The 13,722-nt window shown below is 38.9% G+C and overlaps 1 long non-coding RNA gene and 1 pseudogene across 6 annotated transcripts in view; one reads left to right on the top strand and one right to left on the bottom strand.

Moving 5' to 3' along the window:
- Window positions 1–13,722, top strand: part of LOC125935649 (uncharacterized) — a 121,230-nt gene that overhangs the window by 32,897 nt on the left and 74,611 nt on the right. For 4 of the 6 annotated variants that reach the window (XR_007461731.1, XR_007461728.1, XR_007461729.1 and 1 more), the window contains one exon: window positions 10,181–10,282. The exons of 1 other annotated variant lie outside the window; for it this stretch is intronic. This is a non-coding gene — a long non-coding RNA (uncharacterized LOC125935649). Of the gene's footprint in view, window positions 1–10,180; window positions 10,343–13,722 lie in introns of all 6 variants that reach the window. One more of the 6 variants, XR_007461730.1, reaches the window with a different exon arrangement.
- LOC125935930 (uncharacterized) lies at window positions 6,705–6,787 on the bottom strand (annotated as a pseudogene).

Here is a 13,722-nt window from a genome sequence, read left to right as displayed (position 1 = left end):
TTATCTTTGTCAGTCTCATTTAGATATGAGGCTACTGAATGAGCTTTCAGTTCTGAGATTTGTCCCCTCCCCCCCCCCCCCATCAGACTCCTGCTGGGCATGGAGCCTGCTTAAGATTCAGTCTCCCTCTCCCCCTCCCCAACTCTCGCTCTCTCAAAAAGAAAAAAAATGAAAAATGAAAAAGGTAACATTGTCTCCAGCAAAGATTTGCAGACCATTCTATCTTTTGTGCTGCTTGCTTTACATCTCTCTCTTCAGTCTTCTTTAATCAACACTCTGCCATGAAGTTTGGGGTTTTGGTTTGTTACTAGTAGCGTCCAGGCCAAATGTCTTCTGTGGGGAAAAGACAATAAGAAACAAAACGCTGAACTGAACTCCCTTTCAGCAGCTTCATCTCTAAATGTGCTTGACAAAGATAAGGAAGTGAGACTGATCTATGTGAAGCAGGTAGGCAACAAAAATTCTGGCAAAAAGCTTTCACTTTGTTTTGCTTTTAACGGTTACTTGTAACAGCAGAGACAATGTGAAGCTGCCCTGTAGGCTAATAGTGAGCAGGGAAGAGCTGAAGGCCACAAAACTACAAGAGATATAAAGGGCTGAAAAGGGCAGAGTGACCATTTGGAAAATTGTAAGCTCTTCTTTATTAATATCTAAAGGTACAGGTTCTGGATCAGACTGCTTGGATTCCAAATCCTGGCTTTCTCTCTAGCTGTGTGAGTTTGAAAAAGTTCACTAAACTCTTCTGAACTTCAGTTTCCTGAAACTTTAAAATTTTTTTTTAATGTTTGTTTATTTTTGACGGAGAGACAGCATGAGTAGGGGAGGGGCAGAGAGAGAGACACACACAGAATCCGAAGCAGGATCCAGGCTCTGAGCTGTCAGAAACAGAGCCCGACGCGGGGCTCGAACTCACGAACCGCGAGATCATGACCTGAGCTGAAGTCAGACGCTCAACCGACTAAGCCACCCAGGTGCTCCTCCTGAAACTTTAAATAGGACTAAGGAGAAACCTTAAGACATAGATTTGTCATGATGAGCAAATGACTACGTGTAAAGTACCTAGAAGGAAGTCTGGCAGTGAAATTGCTTACTGGATGTTAGGCAGAGCCCTTCCAGACTATGAGTTAGAGGCTAAGGTCCCCAACCCCTCAGGGGACCAAAGCACATTGGAAGCAGGGTCAGCAAGAGCAGAAGAAGACAGCCTATCATTTATTAATATTATTGAAGTCAGTAGACCTTGATTAGCACCAAGAAATGGGTTGTCCTGTGGGGACACAAAGATGATTCAGACAGAGATTCTATGACCCAGAAATCTATTGGCAGATAAAAGGCATATGGTCACCTGGCTTCTGGTGAACAGAGGCCCATTTTTGGGGATTCACAGTGGAGTGAGTGTCAGAGTGATACTCCAGTGGCCAGCATTCATTCTATGCAGAAAACCCTCCTTGCATGAGGCTATTGGTATGGAGCAAAGAACATACATAGGTTTTAGAGTAAAACAGGCCTGTGTGGTCTGATTCGGGCAAGCTGGAGCATTGCTGAGCCTCAAATAGCCTCCTCTGTAAAATGGGAATGATATTTACCTTATAAGGTTGTTGTAATAATTGAGATGATGCAGGTTAAAACACTTAGCACACATAGTGAGTGTTAATTCACTGAACATGTATTTATTAAATACCTACTCTTGCAGGCAACCAAAAAAACCCAACAAAACAAAGGAAGAAAAAAAAGACCTAGTTCCTAGAGAAACCTGGGAAGAAAAAAATATTCAGAGGAAGAGAACTATGTCCAGGAAGGCACACAGTTGCCAAGCACTATGCAAATTGAATGCTTTACACAAGTTTATTCGTGCGATGCTTACTTGATCAACAGTTATGAAGTAGATGCTCTTATACCTTAATACCCCCATTTTATAGGGGTGTGGCTGGAGAAGAGGCAAGACAGGGAGTATTCAGATTGTGTGAACCTCATAGCATAGGTCATGCACAAAATCTGAAGCCTGTGCTGGGCCCCTTATGTTTGCCCCTCCCAATCCACTCTCCACCCTGCTCTGCCCACTCAAGGCCCAGTATTGAGGGCTATGTGCCTGTCTTACACTGGGCTTCTGTCCCTGGTTATCTCTGCAGAGGGAGGAGACTAAGTCAGGGTATTGGCTTCCCAGGCTCCTGCTTTGTGAGCTGGCTGCATTCCTTACTGAAGGCTATTTTTCTGAAGCAGGCCAACTCCACATGACTCTCCCCTTTTACTCCAGCTCATGCTCCCTCTCTTTAAATCTCTACGCTTAAGGGACCTAGCATCCAATTGGCCACCACAGGAGATCACTGCAATATCCTTGTAGGTTTCCCCACATACACAACTTTATAAATAAACCCGAACACTTTTTCATCCATCTCCAAAGCCACTTCCCCAGTCTAGGCTGTCCCTTCACTGGACGACAGGAGTAGCCTTTTAACTTGTTTTACTGCATCCACTCTTTGGGAGAGGGGAGGTGGGGGGGGGGGGAAGACAGGAGAGGATGGAGAGAAGGGCATAAAAAGGAAATGATCTTATTCTTCTCCAATCACTGATTTTTGTCATTGGTGGTGGTAGTGTTGATTCTTGCTTTTGTCTCCCATATCACTAGGGATATGGTGAGATGTTGGGTAGATTTCACAGTTTGATGGTTACTTTCTGTTATTAAAATTTAGTCAGATTTAATCCCAAATTTTATTAATCTATTTTTTGAAGAATTTATCATAAAAATTGTCAAATGTATAATTTTCAAATGTTTAAGAGTAGACAGAATATAATATAATAAAACGTCCCATTACACCAGATTGAATTATTGCCAACAATTTGCCAGATATTCTAATTTCCTTTTTTCTTATCTCTGGATTATTTTAAAGCAAATTGCAGATATCATATATATTCATTTGTAAATGCTTTGGCAAATACCAATAATATATAAGGTCAATTTTTTAGGTCAATTTTTCAAAAACAAATTCTAATGCCATTACCACACCTAAGAAAACAGTTACTTCTTTTACTTTTTAAGTTTATTTCTTTATTTTGAGAGAGACAGAGACAGCGTGAGCAGGGAAAGGGCAGAGACAAAGGGAGAGAGAGAATCCCAAGGAGGCTCTGCACTGTCAGCACAGAGCTGCATGTGGGGCTTGAACTCACAAAACTGAGATCATGACCTAAGCCAAAACCAAGAGTCAGATACTTAACCAACTGAGCCACCCAGGCACCCCAAAACAATTATTTCTTCATTTTCATATAACACCCAGTACATACTCAAATTTGTTCAGTTGCTCCCAAATTTCTTGTGCAGGTGTTTTGTCTCAGTTAGGATCCAAACAATTTATAATCCCTCCTCCCTTTCTTCTTAATCTCCTTCACTTGTTGAAGAAACCAGGTCATTCATCCTATACAATGTCCCACAGTCTGGATTTGGCTGACTATATCCTTGTGATATTGTTTAACATGTTCCTCTAGCTCTCACATTTTCCATGAACTAGATCTAGAGGCTTGATTAAATTGAAAATAAATTTCTTGGCACATATGGGGCTATGAACTTCATCTTTTCGATATACTTCCATCTGTTCTCTATATAACAACTAAGTAGTTTTTAAACATATATAAATCTGATGATGTCCCCAGTACCATACCCCCACCATGCTTAAAAACACTGAGTTGTATCCTAGGGCTCTAAATCCAAAGATCAAAGTCCTTAACAGAGTAGCAGGAAGCTGCTTTTCATTGTGATCTTGTACTACATTTACCAAATTCTACCACACTGGCTTTCTCTTAATATTTCCCATTCCAGAAGGCTCCACCCTTTAACTTATTCCTGGAGAAAACTTAAGCTGCTCAGTAAGGCTCTTGGACCGCCTTGCAAGTGACTGCAAGATAGAGAGAGAGAGACAAGGCTAATCCAATGAGCAATATCCAACTGGTAAGAGTCCAGTGTTGCTCTAGTCTCTTCTAATCACTCATTACTTCATATATGCTCTGCAATCAAACCAATTTTTTAATTAATTAATTAATTTTTAAATTTACATGCAAGTTAGCATATAGTGCAATAATGACTTAAGGAGTAGATTCCAGTGATTCATCCCCTATGTATAACACCCAGTGCTCATCCCAACAAGTGTCCTCCCTAATGCCCCTTACCTATTTAACGCCCCCCCCCCCGACCCCTCCAGCAACCCTCAGTTTGTTCTCTGTATTTAAGAGTCTCTTATGTTTTGTCCCCCTCCTTGTTTTTGTATTATTTTTGCTTCATTTCCCTTATGTTCACTTTTTTTGTCTCTTAAAGTCCTCATATGAGTGAAGTCATATGATATTTGTCTTTCTCTGACTTATATCACTTAGCATACTACCCTCTAGTTCCATCCACATAGTTGCAAATGGCAGGATTTCATTCTTTTTTGCTTGCTGAGTAATACTCCATTGTGTGTATATATATACATATATATATATGTACATATATATATGTACATATATATATATATGTACATATATATGGGAAATAGAAATAAGATGTGGTATATATATACATACATATATATACGTACATATATATATATATACATACATATATACATATATGTATGTATATATATACAACATCTTCTTTATCCATTCATTCATCCATGGACATTTGAGCTCTTTCCATACTTTGGCTATTGTCAATAGTGCTGCTATAAACATTGGGGTGCATGTGCCCCTTTGAAGCAGCACACCTGTATCCCTTGGATAAATACCTAGTAGCGCAATTGCTGGGACGTAGGGTAGTTCTGGTTTTAATTTTTTGAGGAACCTCCATACTGTTTTCCAGAGTGGCTGCACCAGTTTGCATTCCCACCAGCAGCGCAAAAGAGATCCTCTTTTTCCAAATCTTCGCCAGCATCTGTTGTTGCCTGAGTTGTTAATGTTACCCATTCTGACAGATGTGAGGTGGTATCTCATTGTCGTTTTGATTTGTATTTCCCTGATGATGAGTGATGTGGAGCATTTTTTCATGTGTCAGCCATCTGGATGTTTTCTTTGGAAAAGTGTCTATTCATGTCTTTTGCCCATTTCTTCACCGGATTACTTGATTTTTGAGCTTGATAAGTTCTTTATAGATTTTGGATACTAACCCTTTATGTGATATGTTGTTTGCAAATATCTTCTCCCATTCTTTCAGTTGCCTTTTAGTTTTGCTGATTGTTTCCTTCACTGTGCAGAAACTTTTTATGTTGATGAGGTCCCAATGGTTCATTTTTGCATTGTTTCCCTTGCCTCCAGAGACATGTTGAGTAAGAAGTTGCTGTGGCCAAGGTCAAAGAGGTTTTTGCCTGCTTTCTCCTCGAGGATTTTGATGGCTTCCTGTCTTACATTGAGGTCTTTCATCCATTTTGAGTTTGTTTTTGTGTATGGTGTAAGAAAGTGGTCCAGGTTGATTTTTCTGCATGTCGGTGTCCAGTTCTCCCAGCACCACTTGCTGAAGAGACTGTCTTTATTCCATTGGATATTCTTTCCTGCTTTGTCAAAGATTAGTTGGCCATACATTTGTGGGTCCATTTCTGGGTTCTCTATTCTGTTCCATTGATCTGAATGTCTGTTCTTGTGCCAGTACCATACTGTCTTGATGATTACAGCTTTGTGATACATCTTGAAGTCCAGGATTATGATGCCTCCAGCTTTGGTTCTTTTTCAAGATTTCTTGGGCTATTTGGGCTCTTTTCTGGATTATTTGTTCTAGCTTTGTGAAGAATGCTGGTGTTATTTTGATAGAGATTTCATTGAATGTATAGATTGCTTTGGGTAGCATCTACATTTTAACAATATTTGTTCTTCCAATCCAGGAGCATGGAATATTTTTCCATTTTTTGTGTCTTCTTCAGTTTCTTTCATAAGCTTTCTATAGTTTTCAGTGTATAGATTTTTCACCTTATGGGTTAGGTTTGCAATCAAACTGATTAACACAATAGCCTTTTACCTATTGTCTCCACTTCTGTTTGCATCCCTGCCCTTGTTTATAGCCTCATGATCTAACCAAGGGATTCCATCCTACACCCAAACTATCCAATCTGCTATACTAAGCAGGGAAATAGAAATTTGTTTCAGACCATCCTGAACAGTAATAGTAAGAATCATAGACACCTGGTACAATAGCCAGTGAACTGAAAGAACAATCAGGATGAGTGATGCAAAAGGAAAATATACCATCCCAAGAATACTCCAGGTGCATGCCAGCATTCTACCCTAGAGTTATGGTGTTACCCTTACTCCTCCCTCAGTCTAAGTGTATGGGGGTCAGCTAATTAAGCACAAAACCTGGATAGGGAGGGAACAATGACAATAACAAAAATGATTGGTGTGGGTGTTGAGTGTCAGCAGGACACTGGAAGGTTGGTATGGCATAAGGACAAAACTATGAGGTGTTAAAGATGCCTACTGGAGAGAAATTGAAAAGGTGGCCATATGGAAAGAAAACAATGACCCAGTTTGGGCCTTGAAGGAGTTACCAAGGGAGGCAGACATAGAAAGTAACAATAAAACAAAATTAAAAATAAAAATTATAATAGAAATATGTATAAAGTCATAGGTGAGAAAGCCAACCCCTGCTTGGAGGAATTAGAAAATATTTCACTAAAGATTTTAAAAAGCAAACATTTGTTATAAACTTTTGAAGCAAGGTGAGATTTCTTGCATGCCTAGTGGGTAAGGGTCCTTTGAGTAGGGAAAAGTTTTCAATTAGCCATAATCAGGCCTCGGATAAACCTCATTGGCTATGATACTGCCACTGTGCAAAGCTTAGGGGTCATCTGAGTAGAAGCAACACACGAGCAAAGATATGGAGACATATGAGGGCAGTATGGGTTAAATGTTGGGCCAATGATTTAAATAGAGTTGAAAATTAACCATGTTTGGAGAAATAGTAGGCATAGAGGTTGGATGTAGGGCAGAAGTACAAGACCAGGTTCAGGTGGCAGCAGAACAATTAGTCTAAGAATCTGGGTTTTGGAGAATACCATCCTGGCTTTAAAACTCAGATGCCATCTATGGGCAACACATTGTCATTCCCAACCCACACTTTGGGAGGTGACTTCCTTGCAGGAAGCTGTTGGAGGCCTCAGATTCACAAAACAGGTGCTCTTCTCATGGGCTGACCTCACTGCCTATTACCTGATCTTCTCCAGTCACTGGTTCATGACTCAATGGGGAAATTATCAGCAAGGTCAAGTCTGATCTGGTTTCCTTAAGACATACAGTCAGTTGACCCTATATTATAGATGAATCCTTTCAAGACTTCACTTTTTTTTTTTGAAAGAGAGAGAGAGAGAGAGAGAGAGAGCGCGAGAGAGCAGGAGAGTGCAAGTGAGGGAGGAGCACAGGGAGAAGGAGAGAGAATCTCAAGCAGATTCCATGCCCAGCACAGAGCCTGATGTGGGGCTGGGTCTCATGACTGTGAGATCATGACTGGAGCCAAGATCAAGAGTTGGATGCTTAACTGACTGAGCCACCCAGGAACCCCAAGACTTCACTTTTTAATGTCAGAGACGCAAAAAATTCAGTAAGTAGAAGGCTGGATTGCAAGACAGTGGTTGCAATAGAAAGTGGAAGGCTGAATTGCAATAAGCAATATTTGTTGTTTTTGTCTTATTAGACTCCTTCCAAGCTTTACTTTGGTAAGCACTTACTTAGCAAATCCCCTTAACATCTGTTTAGACCAGAAAGGGCCTTCTGGAAAGTCTTTGGCTTTACAGCTTACACTGATGTCACACTAGACCCAAGATTTTCATTGTATTTGCTATGAATGAGACTTCTGAACACATTGCCTGATGTGGGCCCACCAGCGATTAGTTAATGTTTTGTTTCAACAATGTTGCCAAGTGCTTACACACACCTAAGATACCTTACACACATCTAAGATATCTTCTTTATTTTTTATTTTATCCCCTTCTTTTTTTTTATTTTTTAAAATGTTTTCCTGAAAATATGAAAATTGCCAAGATCATGGCCTATCACTCCAACAGCATGTAAATCTTAAAAACAAAGACATTCAGGGTCGCCTGGCCTGGGTGGCTCAGTTGGTTAAGCATCCCACAATCTCACAGTTTGTGAGTTTGAGCCCTGTTTTGGGCTTTGTTCTGACAGTGTGGAGCCTGCTTGGGATTCTCTGTCTCCCTCTCTCTCTGCCCCTCCACTGCTTGTGCTCTCTCTCACTCTCTAAATAAATAAATAAACAAACAAACAAATAAATAAATACATAAAACTTAAAAACAAAGAACAAAGACATTCAGATACATACGTACTGAGTGATGACTTAACTCATGAAGTTTAATATTGATAAAATACTATTATCAACTTATAGTCCATATTCAGTTTTCATCGATTGTCCCAATATCATCCTTTATAGGAACTTTCTCCCCTAATCTAAGATTCTATCATGTCCCATTACTCTGAAACATTTTCTCAGTCTTTATATTAATATTTTTTATTAATAGAGCCCAAATAATATAAGTAATGAGGCATGTCAGATAGTGCATATTTAATTATCATTTTTATTTTATTTTATTTTGTTTTATTTTATTTTATTTTATTATTTTTTAAACGTTTATTTATTTTTGAGACAGAGAGAGACAGAGCATGAACGGGGGAGGGTCAGAGAGAGAGGAAGACAGAATCCAAAACAGGCTGCAGGCCCTGAGCTGTCAGCACAGAGTCTGACGTGGGGCTCAAACTCACAGATGTGAGATCATGACCTGATCTGAAGTCGGCCGCTTAACCGACTGAGCCACCCAGGTGCCCCTATCATTTTTATCTTATAAGAGGCCTTTGCAATAGTCTATGTAAGAGATTATAAGGAAGTTAAACCAACTAAAGAGACATTGCTTTCAAAAGACGCACACAGAGGACTCGATTAATTTTGTGTGGGAGATAGGTGAGGAGGATAGGTCTGTGATCACTTCAAGGTTTCTAACATGGTAGTCAGCGCAGACAGAGTGCCAAGCATTGCTGGAGAGAATACTGTGAGGAACTGCATTGAAGGGGAAGATGGTCAATAACTTTTGGATATGCTGAGTGTAAGTTCCCTCAGGAGTGACCAAGGAGAGTTATTTAATAGTAAGTTGTATCCTGTTCCAGTGTGGCTGGGCCCTGCCCAGTTAGAGCCCTGAAAGTCTGCATCCTGGAAATCTCATTCCTAAGCAAAATGGGACAGTTTTTTGCCCTATAATAAGTAGGCCATTAGTAACATGAGCTTGGAGCCCAGAGAGTGAAGTTAGTGGTAGAAGAGCACACACCCATGTAAAGGTGACCGTTTGGAACTTTGAGAGGGATTGAGACAACCCAAGAAGAAAAACCAGATGAGAAGGCCTGAGAGGCTCTACTGGAAGCTGAGACCCAGAGTGTTTCTCTTTCTCAGCCAGCAATTTCCTAGGTCAGCAATCATAAAACAAGCATTGATTAACTTACTGTGTATTTCAGATTACTTTTTGCACCACTGTGAGCTGTTCATAAATTTGCTGTCTTAGGAACAGAAATGAAATCAAATTTATTATCCAACGAGGTGGTTATTATCACCCCTTCAGTCTGTGACTTCTTTACTAGACTCATTATTAAGTTGAGAGATTTAACTTCTTTTTAGTGTTACTCATTTTTCATTCAATTCTTTACAACCACTTTCCATAGTGGCTTGTGATCATTACTTTTCAATTTTGGGTTTCCCAATAGCCTTTTCTACAATATGGTCCATTTTCTGCATCATGAAATTCAGCAGAGTGGAACATTGGTTAAATACAATAAGTTTAAAAGTTTGTTAAGCTCTGTATCTATAAAAATGAAACTATGCTCTTCTCTATTATTTTCCAAAAATAATGGGTATAGTTGGACCTTACTTGATCTACAGATTTACTGTAGTAATGCATTAAACACAGTGTTATCATCTAATTGTTATTTGGTCCTCATTGGGTCAAAATGTTTTAATTCAGTAAGTTAGATATAAATGATTATTTTGGTTCAAGGTCTTAATGACAGATCTAAAAGGGCCTGAGAGGTCATCTATCCCATCCAAGGCTGTTCCTGTCTTTGCTTTCATACTTAGCCTTTTTGAAGATAGCAAGTTAAACTTGACACATTTATATAATATTATAAATGTTATGCTTCCATGGCAGTTTCTTATACTGATCTTATTTGATTCCTACAGCTATCAAGCGAATAAGTGAAGTATTACTATCACTCTTATTTCAAAAATGAGGCACCTGAGACACAAGTGACTTGACCAACATCGTAAGATGAAACAATGGAGGTAACAGTAGAAGGAGACAGAATTTATAACCCTAAAATGACAGTCTTCTGACCAAATCAGGTGACCAGTCCCCACTCTGCATTCATATAATATCACCAAAGTTGTAAAGCACACCTGAACTGTGAACAGATGTCCTTTCCAGCCACATTGCTTTCATTCTTTATCATAATTTTATGGAAATCCAGCTCATATTTAAAAACCTAGAACCCACAGGATAGAAATTGATTTATGAGATGTGGAAGATAATGAGAAGCACCTGAGAAAATGATTTTCTTTTGCTCCCTGCCCCGCCACACTCCACACCAGTCACCTGTATGTTCAAGTCCTTCTGGTGTCTCAGTGGATTCTGTATACGACTGTGGCATATTGTATTTTCCACAAATGGCCACCACAATATCTCTCATCCTACCCACTCATCTTACAATGTACTTTGAGAGTTCTCGCATGGAGGGGCGGTATTTAGGGCCCTCCTCCTTGAATCTGGGTGACTGGTGATGCTATGTGACAGCTGAGGCTAGAACATAAAAGGTGACACAAGTCATCCTGGTTCTCTTGAGATGTTTGTTCTCGGAACTCAGCTGTCACGTGGTGAGGGTTCCCTGGCAACCACATGGAGAGTTCATGTAAAGGTGTTTCAGTTGATAACTCCAGCTAAGTTACCAGTCAGTAGTCACCATCACTGACCAGACATACAGTAAGTGAGCCTTTAGATGATTTCAGTCCCAAGTCAAGAGTGCCTGTCCTGACCCCACCACCCCCAGTTCCAGGCAAACCAAGGCGGTTGGTCACCCTGCTTTAGGTGATGAGCCACATCCCTCTCCCTCCTCGGAACAACTTCTGAGGATTTAGGATCCTCCACTATTACATGGCCCAAAGCTCCAGGCAAAATATCTCCTTCAAAGTGAAATAATTCAAGCACAACCCAAACTCAGAGGGTAATATTTCAGGGAACTAAAATTTTCTCGTCAGCTTAGCAGTCTGGCACTTAACTTTCATAGTAGGAAACTTACTCCATAGTCGAGTTGAAAGGCCTGGGAATGCTAATAGCTAAACTCTTGCCAGTCTTTTTATGCACCATGAGGAGGAACTGAACCTTATGACCTCTAATGGTACATCCAACCCCTAGAATTTATATGTTAATGTAAATGAGCTGATCATTTTGTCTCCTGGAGCTGATTTCCCCTATAGGATCTGAGAGGGAGAATGTGAGAATTATAAAGATGATTTACTAAGTTACTATATAGAAACTTTACTGTTTGACGTTTTACATTTAGAAACAAAGTTTATCTAGAATTTATTTTTGTGTATTGTATTAGAGGTAGGGGTCAAGTTTTGTTTTTCCTATAAGGATACCTAACATTGGAGAAACCATCTTTCCTCCACTTCTCTGCATTGCTACCTTTAATGTAAAGCAAGTGTCAAAATGCATATGGGTCTTTTCTATACTCTGTAATTTTCTATTCTTGCACTGACACCCTACTCTCTTTGTTACTATAATAATCATTGATTTCAGTACAGCAAATCCTCATACTTTATATGCTTCTTCAATTTTTTTTTATTATTCTTAGCTGTTTGCATTTCATATAAATTTTACTATCACCTTTTCAATTCACAAATTTTCTTTTGAGATTTTTAATGAGATCACATTGAACTGGAAGTCAATTTAGAAAGAACTGACATTCTTTCAACATTGAGTCTTCCAATCTAAGAACATGTTGTATCTGTAAATTTCAGGTTTTAAAAATTTATCTCACTAACATTTTGTTTGCTGGATTTACTACCATGTATTTGATATTTTTGAAATTATTGAAAATTGTGTCTTTTTAAAAACTTATTTTCTAATTTGTTGCTGGGATATAGAAATAGAATTGAGTTTTCTATATTGTCTTTGCACCCATCAATTTTAATGAACATATTAAATATAATTATCTGTAGACTATTTTGAATATTTATGTTTAAAATCATATTACTTGAAGTTAATGACATTTTTGTTATTTCATTTCTTTATACCTTTTATTTCTTTTTCTTGCTTTATTGCACTGGGTGGTACACTATTGAATGGAAAGCAGGCATCCTTTTGTCACTCTTATTTTAGAGGGAAATCAGTCAGCATTTTACTATTAAGTATATTACTGCTGTACATTTTTGGTATATACCATTTATCATGTTATGTAAGTTCTCTATTATCTCTAATTTTCTAAGACTTTCATCATAGATATGTAATGTACAGATTTGACATCAGAGGCTCTACCCACTATCACTTATTGTAAATTATTTAAGTAGTGGTAATATTTAGTTTTTATTGAAACTAAATTTTTAAAGTTTATTTTTAGTTAATTTGAAATAGAGCAAGCAGGGGAGGGGCAGAGAGAGAGGGAGAGAGAGAGTCCCAAGTAGGCTTCACACTGTCCGCACAGAGCCCAATGCCGGGCTTGCACTCACAGGCTGTGAGATCATGACCTGAGCCAAACTCAAGAGTCAGATGCTCAACTAACTGAGCCACCCAGCTGCCCTACTTTTTATTGAGATTTTACCCAGAACTTCAGTATATAGATGATAAAAGTTGAACTTCTCTGCTTCAAGCTGAGGTGAGAGTTTGGGAGCACCACTCATACAGGTATTCTTTGTTTTGTTTTGTTTGTCTTTTGCCGCTAAGCAGCAGCCTCGGCTGCAGTACTGCACCAAACCAACTTGCTTTCTTCAAACTATTTCCTTGCTCGCCAAAGCTCTCACATATGCGATTCAATAAGAATTAAATAATGAATTGCTAACATCTATTGAACATTTACCCTTTGCCAGATGTGTTTGTTGTTAAGTGAATTATCTTGTTTAATTATCATAGCCATCCCTGGAAGAAGAGAAGACTGAGGCTTGGAAAGTTTAAATAACTTAGCCCAAGAACACATAGCTAGCTGGCAGGTGGTGAATTTTATTCCATTATCTACTACTCTTAGTGGATAAACTAATCTGTTTTCCAGTGCAGACACCTTTCATCTCTAACCAATGTAGCTAGCCATGTTTGAAAACACCTCATGCTTTAAGTTCTAAGAGCATCTGTTATACGTTTGCTTTTGCCTACATAACAGCACAGCTGGCTAAATAGATGATGAAAGACACATAATGGGAGGTGACAGTAAGAAGTGCTGTTCGCTATTTGAAAATTTGTATCCAGACTAACACATTCCTTCTGAAAATGTATTATCAAGGCTAAACATATTAATTATTCAGATGTCATCTTGGATGTGGTACTTGTCAAAAACAGAAAGCTGTTTTCCCAAAACACCTCACTCTTAATGTGCCTAACATCAGAAGCTGTTCATGTTCATTCTAGATTACTGCAGTGCTTCACTTTGGGACTTTTCTATTAAATATACATAGTCTTAGATGAGTTATTCATTGTCTTAAAATTTCTGGGGACTGAGATACTGATTTATTTCATG

The sequence above is a fragment of the Panthera uncia genome (genome assembly GCF_023721935.1).
Source record: "Panthera uncia isolate 11264 chromosome A1 unlocalized genomic scaffold, Puncia_PCG_1.0 HiC_scaffold_17, whole genome shotgun sequence".
Lineage (NCBI taxonomy): Eukaryota > Metazoa > Chordata > Mammalia > Carnivora > Felidae > Panthera > Panthera uncia.
This window is presented reverse-complemented; position numbering and strand designations above follow the sequence as displayed.